We start from the raw sequence: 12,985 nt of genomic DNA, 5'->3' as shown, positions 1-12,985 counted from the left end.
TTAAACTAATTATCCAACTCTATGATCATATCATTTATTCATCACTTGCAACTAAGTTCTCCTTAGCTTACCAACAAGATTCACTTCAAACATTCTATAGTTCAAGTATTTTAACATGACAAGAATTTAACAGAATATAATCATTATATAAATAATTTAAATGCATAAATATTCATAAGTTCAAGTAGGAAAATCACAAATATTGAAGTGGCACTATGAAAATGTTACTGTGGCTTGCCTTAGTGCTCATGAGGTTCACAAAGCTCCTGGTGATCCTCAAGACAAGCTGGCTCTTCTGAAAATATTCAAAACCACAAAAAGAAAACATCAAGAAACCTTCTGAAAATTACCAGAAAATCTAGACAGCAAGGAAAAATCTCATCTTTTGGGTGCTATTAGATTTTTGGACACAGAACACAATGCAAAAAGAATCAATGCATTTGGACTTACAGATAAAAAGTTATGGCCATTTGAAGTTTCCTAGAATTTAAATGAATTTGAAATAATTAAACAGAGGGGGGTGACGTCGAAAGCGTAAACTCCCGGGGCTCCACCACTCATACCGCTTCACGCGTGTAATGAGTGGCTGACTAGCGAGCCCCGCTAGTCAGGCCGGAGGGAGGGGAGAGGGAAACAGAGGGGGCGGCGCTTCGCCGGAGCTCACGCCGACGGTGAGGCTTCTTGGAGCCAAACGAGAGGGAGGGATCAACGGAGGAGATGATTGTGCACCTGCCCGTACCCGTAGCGTAGCTAACGATGGCCGGACGGCGTCGGATTTGACCTCTCCAGCGGAGACAGAGGGCGGAGGTTGCCGGAGATGAGGAAGACGGCGGCTTGGGGCGGCTCCAGGGGCTCCAGGGGGTTGGGTTGGCTTCACGGAGGAGAGGCGGAGGCCCTGTCGGGGTCGCCTTGGCTTGGGAGGGTCCGGAGCTGCGGGAACGATCTAGAGGGGATCGCCGGCAAGCTCGGCTCCAGGACGGTAGCCCGCGGCCTGCCCGGCCGGGCTGCGGCTTCTACTGGCTCTAGGAGGGAGTGGGAGTGGCTGAGGTTCTCCAAGAGGCTGTGGAGGGGCTGCTTTTATAGGCGAGGCAACGAGGAGGGCTCGGGCTCCATCGGAGGACACCTGTCCCCGGCGCCCGGCGACGAACGGCGCCAGAGAGCGATGGAGAAGACGACGGAGGTCACGCAGGCACTATGTGCGGGCGCGGACGAGCACATGATCAAGGGGAAAGAGACGAACACAGTGCACGCGCACTGTGCCGTTGGCCGGACCGTGCCCGTGCTCGCTGCGGCGAGCTCCGGCGTCGGCAAGCGGCAGGGGGGTTATGGAGGTGGAGACAAGGATGGTGGCGAGGGGTGGCACGCTCTAGCCGGCTGGGCAGCGAGCACGCGCTCAACAGAGACGCTGGCGACGCGTAGAGCGTGCGCATTGCATGCCAGCACGCTCAGACGAACGCGGTCACCGCGTGCACCGTGACATGAGGCCACCCTACGCACTAACAAAGATGTCTGGCGTGTAGTCCTTAGTAAACTGAGATGTTACCACGGTTTGGTTAGTTTCCAGGTGCAGTAGAAGTAAAGTTGTGTTGCTGACAAGTTACTGGACAGTAACTTTGGAGAGTTACTGTGGTCAAACCACTGGGATCCAAGGGCTGAGCTTTGGGGTTTTACTATCTCTTACTAAGGTAAATAAGCACAGGAAAAACCAGCTACAATGGAGCTAGTAAAAAGGTAGTTGTTGTAGAAACTACCATTTCAGCTCAGAAGTGACTTTATTTTCTATAGCCAAAATATTTCAAAGAGTGGTGAAATATTTTTGCTCAGAAAGGTGCCCTAGGGTCCAAAGAATAATTGGGATTTTTCTCAGGATTTTTGGGGCAAGAAAAATTAGGGTTGCTTTGGAGCTCAAAGGTTTAGCTAGGGTTTTGGAGGCCAAAGTGGATATTTTTCATTTAAGAAAAATATTCCAAACAATATTTTTAGGTTGGCCAGGGGTGAAATGATGGTTATGAGGAGGAGAGGGAACACTTGGGTGAAAATCAAGGGGTACCCAAGTGGTTAAGTCCAAATGAAATGATTCAAAACTCCAAATTCAAAACCAACTCAACTGAAAATCAAGCAAAGAAGAAGAAGGCAAAAACAAGGCTGTCACACTTTGCTCCCTCCCATGAGGCTGGTCGTCTTCGGAGGGGTGTGCGTTCAGGAGGCCACCGCACCCCTTCCAACCAGGCCACTACCTGCCGTGGTGGGCGGGGCGGGTGGCGTGGCCATCCAGACACCCCACTCCCCGGATCGCCCACCTAGGCTGGTTTCGCCCGTCTCAGGCCCGTCGGCCGCACCTGTTCTTGGTGGGACTCCCGTGGAGATGCCGCGGGAGGTGTTGTCGTCTTTTGGTGTGGCACCGGAGGTCCCAGGCCGGGTTACCGCTGTTGGGAGTCGGGCAGGAGGCCCTTCCCCTAGCAGAGCTTCGCGCGAGGAGGTCATCGCCTTTGGAGGGATTCCGGATCCTGTCTCTCAGGGGAGGCGGATCAGTAGTCGGCTGCAGGAGCAGCCGGACGTTAATGACATGCAGCAGAGGTGTGCTATGAGGGTGGCCAAGCTGCATGACGTCGAGATCTCTACGGGTATGTCTGTTAATAAATCAAATTCAATTTTGCATTTTACCAATGATGAGATTGTTCATAATGCAAATCAACTAGGGGTTTCACTGTTGGGGAACGTAGTAATTTCAAAAAAAATCCTACACACACAAGATCATGGTGATGCATAGCAACAAGAGGGGAGAGTGTGTCCACGTACCCTCGTAGACCGAAAGCGGAAGCGTTAGCACAACGCGATTGATGTAGTCGTACGTCTTCACGGCCCGACCGATCAAGCACCGAAAGCACGGCACCTCCGAGTTCTTGCACACGTTCAGCTTGATGACGTCCCTCGAACTCCGATCGAGCCGAGTGTCAAGGGAGAGTTCCGTCAGCATGACGGCGTGGTGACGGTGATGATGTTCTACCGACGCAGGGCTTCGCCTAAGCACCACTACGATATTATCGAGGAGGACTATGGTGGAGGGGGGCACCGCACACGGCTAATAGATCAATGATCAATTGTTGTGTCTATGGGGTGCCCCCTCCCCCGTATATAAAGGAGTGGAGGAGGGGGCGGGAAAGGGGAGGAGGCACACCCAAGGGGGGGAGTTCTACTCCCACCGGGAGTACGACTCCTCCCTTTCCTATTTGGAGAGGCAGAGGGAAGGAAGAGGAAGGAGGGAGGAAGGAAAGGGGGGGCGGGCCCCCTCCCAATTCGGATTGGGCTTGGGGGGGGCGCCCCCTCCCTTGCTCATTTCCCCTCCTTTCCACTAAGGCCCGTTAAGGCCCATATACCTCCCGGGGGGTTCCGATAACCTCCCGGAGCTCCGATATTGTCCCAATCTCACCCGGAACCTTTCCGGTGTCCAAATATAGTCGTCCAATATATCGATCTTCATGTCTCGACCATTTCGAGACTCCTCTTCATGTCCGTGATCACAGCCGGGACTCCAACCAACCTTCGGTACATCAAAACACATAAACTCATAATATAACTATCATCTAACTTTAAGTGTGCGGACCCTACGGGTTTGAGAACTATGTAGACATGACCGAGACACGTCTCCGGTCAATAACAAATAGCGGAACCTGGATGCTCATATTGGCTCCTACATATTCTACGAAGATCTTTATCGGTCAAACCGCATAACAACATACATTATTCCCTTTGTCATTGGTATGTTACTTGCCCGAGATTCGATCGTCGGTATCTCAATACCTAGTTCAATCTCGTTACCGGCAAGTCTCTTCACTCGTTACGTAATGCATCGTCCTATAACTAACTCATTAGCTACATTGCTTGCAAGGCTTATAGTGATGTGCATTATCGAGAGGGCCCAGAGATACCTCATCGACAATCGGAGTGACAAATCCTAATCTCGAAATACGTCAACTCAACAAGTACCTTTGGAGACACCTGTAGAGCACCTTTATAATCACCCAGTTACGTTGTGATGTTTGGTATCACACAAAGTGTTCCTCCGGTAAGCGGGAGTTACATAATCTCATAGTCATAGGAACATGTATAAGTCATGAAGAAAGCAATAGCAACATACTAAACGATCAAGTGCTAAGCTAACGGAATGGGTCAAGTCAATTACGTCATTCTACTAATGATGTGATCCCATTAATCAAATTACAACTCGTGTTTATGGTTAGGAAACTTAACCATCTTTGATTTACGAGCTAGTCAAGTAGAGGCATACTAGTGACACTATGTTTGTCTATGTATTCACACATGTATTATGTTATACAGTTCTAGCATGAATAATAAACATTTATCATGATACGAGGAAATAAATAATAACTTTATTATTGCCTCTAGGGCATATTTCCTTCAGTTTCCCACTTGCACTAGAATCAATAATCTAGATTACACAGTAATGATTCTAACACCCATGGAGCCTTGGTGTTGATCATGTTTTGCTCATGGAAGAGGCTTAGTCAACGGGTCTGCAACATTTAGATCCGTATGTATCTTGCAAATCTCTATGTCTCCCACCTGGACTTGGTCCCGGATGGAATTGAAGCGTCTCTTGATGTGCTTGGTTCTCTTGTGAAATCTGGATTCCTTTGTCAAGGCAATTTCACCAGTATTGTCACAAAAGATTTTCATTGGACCCGATGCACTAGGTATGACACCTAGATCGGATATGAACTCCTTCATCCAGACTCCTTCATTTGTTGCTTCCGAAGCAGCTATGTACTCCGCTTCACATGTAGATCCCGCCACGACGCTTTGTTTAGAACTGCACCAACTGAGAGCTCCACCGTTCAATATAAACATGTATCCGGTTTGCGATTTAGAATCGTCCGGATCAGTGTTAAAGTTTGCATCAACGTAACCATTTACGACTAGCTCTTTGTCACCTCCATAAATGAGAAACATATCCTTAGTCCTTTTCAGGTATTTCAGGATGTTCTTGACCGCTGTCCAGTGATCCACTCCTGGATTACTTTGGTACCTCCCTGCTAAACTAATAGCAAGGCACACATCAGGTCTGGTACACAGCATTGCATACATGATAGAGCCTATGGCTGAAGCATAGGGAACTTCTTTCATTTTCTCTCTATCTTCTGCAGTGGTCGGGCATTGAGTCTGACTCAATTTCACACCTTGTATTACAGGCAAGAACCCTTTCTTTGCTTGATCCATTTTGAACTTTTTCAAAACTTTATCAAGGTATGTACTTTGTGAAAGTCCAATTAAGCGTCTTGATCTATCTCTATAGATCTTGATGCCCAATATGTAAGCAGCTTCACCGAGGTCTTTCATTTAAAAACTTTTATTCAAGTATCCTTTTATGCTATCCAGAAATTCTATATCATTTCCAATTAATAATATATCGTCCACATATAATATTAGAAATGCTACAGAGCTCCCACTCACTTTCGTGTAAATACAGGCTTCTCCAAAAGTCTGTATAAAATTATATGCTTTGATCACACTATCAAAGCGTTTATTCCAACTCCGAGAGGCTTGCACCAGTCCATAAATGGATCGCTGGAGCTTGCACACTTTGTTAGCATCCTTTGGATCGACAAAACCCTCTGGTTGCATCATATACAACCCTTCTTCCAGAAATCCATTCAGGAATGCAGTTTTGACATCCATTTGCCAAACTTCATAATCATAAAATGCGGCAATTGCTAACATGATTCAGACAGACTTAAGCATCGCTACGGGTGAGAAAGTCTCATCGTAGTCAACCCCTTGAACTTGTCGAAAACCTTTCACAACAAGTCGAGCTTTGTAGACAGTAACATTACCATCAGGATCATCCTTCTTCTTGAAGATCCATTTATTCTCGATGGCTTGCCGATCATCGGGCAAGTCAACCAGAGTCCACACTTTGTTCTCATACATGGATCCCATCTCAGATTTCATGGCCTCAAGCCATTTTGCGGAATCTGGGCTCATCATCGCTTCCTCATAGTTCGTAGGTTCGCCATGGTCAAGTAACATGACCTCCAGAATAGGATTACCATACCACTCTGGTGCGGATCTTACTCTAGTTGACCTACGAGGTTTTGTAGTAACTTGATCTGAAGTTTCATGATCAACATCATTAGCTTCCTCACTTATTGGTGTAGTCGTCACAGGAACCGGTTTCTGTGATGAACTATTTTCCAATAAAGGAGCAGGTACAGTTACCTCATCAAGTTCTACTTTCCTCCCACTCACTTCTTTCGAGAAAAACTCCTTTTCTAGAAAGGATCCATTCTTGGCAACAAATGTCTTGCCTTTGGATATGTGATAGAAGGTGTACCCAACAGTTTCCTTTGGGTATCCTATGAAGACACATTTCTCCGATTTGGATTCAAGCTTATCGGGTTGAAGCTTTTTCTCATAAGCATCGCAGCCCCAAACTTTAAGAAATGACAACTTTGGTTTCTTGCCAAACCACAGTTCATAAGGCGTCGTCTCAACGGATTTTGATGGTGCCCTATTTAACGTGAATGCGGTTGTCTCTAAAGCATTGCCCCAAAATGATAGCGGTAAATCAGTAAGAGACATCATAGATCGCACCATATCTAGTAAAGTACGATTACGACGTTCGGACACACCATTGCGCTGTGGTGTTCCGGGTGGCGTGAGTTGTGAAACTATTCCGCATTGCTTCAAATGTAAACCAAACTCGTAACTCAAATATTCTCCTCCACGATCAGATCGTAGGAACTTTATTTTCTTGTTACAATGATTTTCAACTTCACTCTGAAATTCTTTGAACTTTTCAAATGTTTTAGACTTATGTTTCATTAGTAGATATACCCATATCTGCTTAAATCATCTGTGAAGGCGAGAAAATAACGATATCCGCCGCGAGCCTCAACATTCATTGGACCACATACATCAGTATGTATGATTTCCAACAAATCAGTTGCTCGCTCAATAGTTCTGGAGAACGGCGTTTTAGTCATCTTGCCCATGAGGCATGGTTCGCAAGTACCAAGTGATTCATAATCAAGTGATTCCAAAAGTCCATCAGTATGGAGTTTCTTCATGTGTTTTACACCAATATGACCTAAACGGCAGCGCCACAAATAAGTTGCACTATCATTATCAACTTTGCATCTTTTGGCTTCAACATTATGAATATGTGTAAAACTACTATCGAGATTCATAAAAAATAGACCACTCTTCAAGGGTGCATGACCATAAAAGGTATTACTCATATAAATAGAAAAACCATTATTCTCAGATTTAAATGAATAACCGTCTCGCATCAAACAAGATCCAGATATAATGTTCATGCTCAACGCTGGCACCAAATAAAAATTATTTAGGTCTAAAACTAATCCCGAAGGTAGATGTAGAGGTAGCGTGCCGACAGCGATCACATCGACATTGGAACCATTTCCCACGCGCATCGTCACCTCGTCCTTAGCCAGTGTCCGCTTAATCCGTAGTCCCTGTTTCGAGTTGCAAATATTAGCAATAGAACCAATATCAAATACCCAGGTGCTACTGCGAGCTCTGGTAAGGTACACATCAATAACATGTATATCACATATACCATTGTTCACCTTGCCATCCTTCTTATCCGCCAAATACTTGGGGCAGTTCCACTTCCAGTGACCAGTCTGCTTGCAGTAGAAGCACTCAGTCTCAGGCTTAGGTCCAGACTTGGGTTTCTTCTCTTGAGCAGCAACTTGTTTGTTGTTGTTCTTGAAGTTCCCCTTCTTTTTCCCTTTGCCCTTTTTCTTGAAACTGGTGGTCTTATTGACCATCAACACTTGATGCTCCTTCTTGATTTCTACCTCCGCAGCCTTTAGCATTGCGAAGAGCTCGGGAATTGTCTTATCCATCCCTTGCATATTATTGTTCATCACGAAGCTCTTGTAGCTTGGTGGCAGTGATTGAAGAATTATGTCAATGACGCTATCATCCGGAAGATTAACTCCCAATTGAATCAAGTGATTGTTATACCCAGACATTCTGAGTATATGCTCACTGACAGAACTATTCTCCTCCATCTTGCAGTTGTAGAACTTATTGGAGACTTCATATCTCTCAATCCGGGTATTTGCTCAAAATATTAACTTCAACTCCTGGAACATCTCATATGCTCCATAACGTTTAAAACATCATTGAAGTCCCGGTTCTAAGCCATAAAGCATGGCACACTGAACTATCGAGTAGTCATCAGCTTTGCTCTGCCAGACGTTCATAACATCTGGTGTTGCTCCTGCAGCAGGTTTGGCACCTAGTGGTGCTTCCAGGACGTAATTCTTCTGTGCAGCAATGAGGATAATCCTCAAGTTACGGACCCAGTCCGTGTAATTGCTACCCTCATCTTTCAACTTCGCTTTCTGAAGGAACGCATTAAAATTCAACGGAACAACAGCACGGGCCATCTATCTACAACAAACATAGACAAGCAAAATACTATCAGGTACTAAGTTCATGATAAATTAAAGTTCAATTAATCATATTACTTAAGAACTCCCACTTATATAGACATCCCTCTAATCATCTAAGTGATCACGTGATCCAAATCAACTAAACCATAACTGATCATCACGTGAAATGGAGTAGTTTTCAATGGTGAACACCACTATGTTGATCATATCTACTATATGAATCACGCTCGACCTCTCGGTCTTAGTGTTCCAAGGCCATATATGCATATGGTAGGCTCGTCAAGTTTAACCTGAGTATTTTGCTTGTGCAAAACTGGCTTGCACCCGTTGTAGATGGATGTAGAGCTTATCGCACCCGACCATCACGTGGTGTCTGGGCACGACGAACTTTGGCAACGGTGCATACTCAGGGAGAACACTTTTATCTTGAAATTTAGTAAGAGATCATCTTATAATGCTACCGTCAATCAAAGCAAGATAAGATGCATAAAAGATAAACATCACATGCAATCAATATAAGTGATATGATATGGCCATCATCATCTTGTGCTTGTGATCTCCATCTCCGAAGCACCGTCATGATCACCATCGTCACCGGTGCGACACCTTCATCTTCATCATAGCATCGTTGTCATCTCACCAACTATTGCTTCTATGACTATTGCTATCGCTTAGTCATAAAGTAAAGCAATTACAGGCCGATTGCATTGCATACAATAAAGCGACAACCATATGGCTCCTGCCAGTTGCCGATAACTTGGTTACAAAACATGATCATCTCATACAATAAAATATAGCATCACGTCTTGACCATATCACATCACAACATGCCCTGCAAAAACAAGTTAGACGTCCTCTACTTTGTTGTTGCAAGTTTTACGTGGCTGCTATGGGCTGAGCAAGAACCATTCTTACCTATGCATCAAAACCACAACGATAGTTCGTCAAGTTAGTGTTGTTTTAACCTTCTCAAGGACCGGGCGTAGCCACACTCGGTTCAACTAAAGTTGGAGAAACTGACACCCGCCAGCCACCTGTGTGCAAAGCACGTCGGTAGAACCAGTCTCGCGTAAGCGTACGCGTAATGTCAGTCCGGGCCGCTTCATCCAACAATACCGCCGAACCAAAGTATGACATGCTGGTAAGCAGTATGACTTGTATTGCCCACAACTCACTTGTGTTCTACTCGTGCATATAACATCAACGCATAAAACCTAGGCTCGGATGCCACTGTTGGGGAACGTAGTAATTTCAAAAAAAATCCTACGCACGCGCAAAAGCATGGTGATGCATAGCAACGAGAGGGGAGAGTGCGCCCACGTACCCTCGTAGACCGAAAGCGGAAGCGTTAGCACAACGCGGTTGATGTAGTCATACATCTTCACGGCCCGACCGATAAAGCACCGAAAGCACGGCACCTCTGAGTTCTTGCACACGTTCAGCTCGATGACGTCCCTCGAACTCCGATCCAGCCGAGTGTCGAGGGAGAGTTCCGTCAGCACGACGGCGTGGTGACGATGATGATGTTCTACCGATGCAGGGCTTCGCCTAAGCACCGCTACGATATTATCAAGGAGGACTATGGTGGAGGGGCGCACCGCACACGGCTAATAGATCAATGGTCAATTGTTGTGTCTGTGGTGTGCCCCCCTCCCCTGTATATAAAGGATGGAGGAGGGGGCTGGCCAAGGGGAGGAGGCGCGCCCAAGGGGGGGGAGTCCTACTCCCACCGGGAGTAGGACTCCTCCCTTTCCTATTTGGAGAGGGAGAGGGAACGAAGAGGAAGGAGGGAGGAAGGAAAGGGGGCTGGCCCCCCTCCCAATTCGGATTGGGCTTGGGGGGCGCCCCTCCCTTGCTCCTTTCCCCTCCTTTCCACTAAGGCCTATTAAGGCCCATATACCTCCCGGGAGTTCCGATAACCTCCCGGAGCTCCGGTATTGTCCCAATCTCACCCGGAACCTTTCCGGTGTCCAAATATAGTCATCCAATATATTGATCTTCATGTCTCGACCATTTCGAGACTCCGCGTCATGTCCTTGATCACATCCGGGACTCTGAACAACCTTCGGTACATCAAAACACATAAACTCATAATATAACTGTCATCTAACTTTAAGCGTGCGGACCCTACGGGTTCGAGAACTATTTAGACATGACCGAGACACGTCTCCGGTCAATAACCAATAGCGGAACCTGGATGCTCATATTGGCTCCTACATATTCTACGAAGATCTTTATCGGTCAAACCGCATAACAACATACGTTGTTCCCTTTGTCATTGGTATGTTACTTGCCCGAGATTCGATCGTCAGTATCTCAATACCTAGTTCAATCTCGTTACCGGCAAGTCTCTTTACTCGTTACATAATGCATCATCCCGTAACTAACTCATCAGCTACATTTCTTGCAAGGCTTATAGTGATGTGCATTATCGAGAGGGCCCAGAGATACCTCTCCGACAATCGGAGTGACAAATCCTAATCTCGAAATACGTCAACTCAACAAGTACCTTTGGAGACACCAGTAGAGCACCTTTATAATCACCCAGTTATGTTGTGACATTTGGTAGCACACAAAGTGTTCCTCCGGTAAGCGGGAGTTGCATAATCTCATAGTCATAGGAACATGTATAAGTCATGAAGAAAGCAATAGCAACATACTAAACGATAAAGTGCTAAGCTAACAGAATGGGTCAAGTCAATTACATCATTCTACTAATGATGTGATCCCGTTAATCAAATGACAACTCATGTCTATGGTTAGGAAACTTAACCATCTTTGATTTACGAACTAGTCAAGTAGAGGCATACTAGTGACACTATGTTTGCCTATGTATTCACACATGTATTATGTTTCTGGGTAATACAATTCTAGCATGAATAATAAACATTTATCATGATATGAGGAAATAAATAATAACTTTATTATTGCCTCTAGGGTATATTTCCTTCATTCACTTGGTAGTAATGATAGTGAGATCACTAAATCAGCTAATGACATTCTTGATTTAGAAGCGGAGAGGGCGTTGGAAATGATTCGTAACATAGTTGTCGTTAAACCCATGAATGAGTCGGACATTGATGCGCTAGGGGTCAGGGTTCTTGATGGTTTGTGTGCGGATCTTGACCCTTCTTTGCCTGAGACGGAGAAGGAGGAGGGATCCGGTTCTCATGAGGCCTCTAACCATGTAGATGGTTCATTGGTGATTGTGGCTGAGCCCGGGTGTGGTGACCGACCTGAGGATCGCGTTAAGCCTAAGCGGACATGGAAACGGAAGGTTTATCCAGTGTTGGCTGTGCGTAGAAGTGCTAGGATCCGTACCTCTAAAAAAAATTATGATGAAATATGAGAGGTATATTCTAGAATAGCAGGGGTCTTAAAGACTTGGCTAAAAGAAGGTTTCTAGCAGATGCTTCTCTTGAACATCAATTGGATTTTATTGCTCTGTTAGAGGCTGGAAGGGACAACTTTACCCCCCAATTTCTTAGCACTTTATCAGGGGGGTTGACTTCGACTGGCATTGCCTCCCGCCGCGAGGAGGATCCAGTGGGTTTTACTTGGGGTTAAGTGTGACTCTTTGGAAGTTTGGAGTGTAGTTATGGGAGATTTTGTGGTAAAATTTCGGGTCAGAACTAAGGCAGATGGGTTTGATTGGGCTCTGGTGGCGGTTTACGGCGCCGCGCAACTAGAACTCAAACCAGACTTCTTGGCCGATCTTGTCCGTGTTTGTGGTAACGAGCGGCTCCCTATTTTAGTGGGGGGTGATTTCAACATTATTCGAAGACGGGAGGAAAAGAATAATGAGAATTTTTATGGCAGATGGTCGTTTATGTTCAATACCATCATTGATAGCTTGGATCTTAGAGAGATAGAGCTGTCGGGTAGGAAATTCACTTGGGCTAACTCGTTACCAATCCCGACTTTTGAGAAGCTAGACCGTGTCTTAGCTAGCGTCGAATGGGAACAGAAGTTTCCCCTGGTAACAGTGCAGGCGCTGACACGAGGTATCTCGGATCACACGCCGTTACTAGTTGACTCGGGGGCTCAAACCCATGTGGGTAACAAGAATACTTTCTCGTTTGAACTTGCATGGTTTGAAAGAGAAGGGTTCCTTGAACTGTTAGCTAGAGAATGGGCTAAAGACTTAGGAGGAAGGTCACCTATTGAAAGATGGCAATGCAAGATTCGTCATCTACGAAGGTTCCTTCGTGGATGGGCCAAGCATACGCATGGGATTTATAAGGCTGAGAAGGAACGACTCCTTTTACTTATTCAGGCCCTAGAAGTAAAAGCTGAAACTTCTATTTTAGATACCAGCGAGCTGGAAACTAAGATGGAGGCTGAGTTGAGGCTGAAAGATCTCCTCCGAGAGGAGGAATTGAAGTGGGCTCTTCGAGCTAAGGTTTGCAAAAATCGTCCAAGGGGATGATAACACTCAATTCTTTTATATGATTGCTAATGGAAAGCATCGTAAGAACAGGATTTTCCAACTAGAACAGGACGAAGGGACGATAGTAGGTCAAGAAAATATGAAAGTT

The sequence above is a fragment of the Triticum dicoccoides genome, chromosome 5B, assembly GCF_002162155.2.
Source record: "Triticum dicoccoides isolate Atlit2015 ecotype Zavitan chromosome 5B, WEW_v2.0, whole genome shotgun sequence".
Classification (NCBI taxonomy): Eukaryota; Viridiplantae; Streptophyta; class Magnoliopsida; order Poales; family Poaceae; genus Triticum; species Triticum dicoccoides.
Note: the sequence above shows the minus strand (reverse complement) of the source record.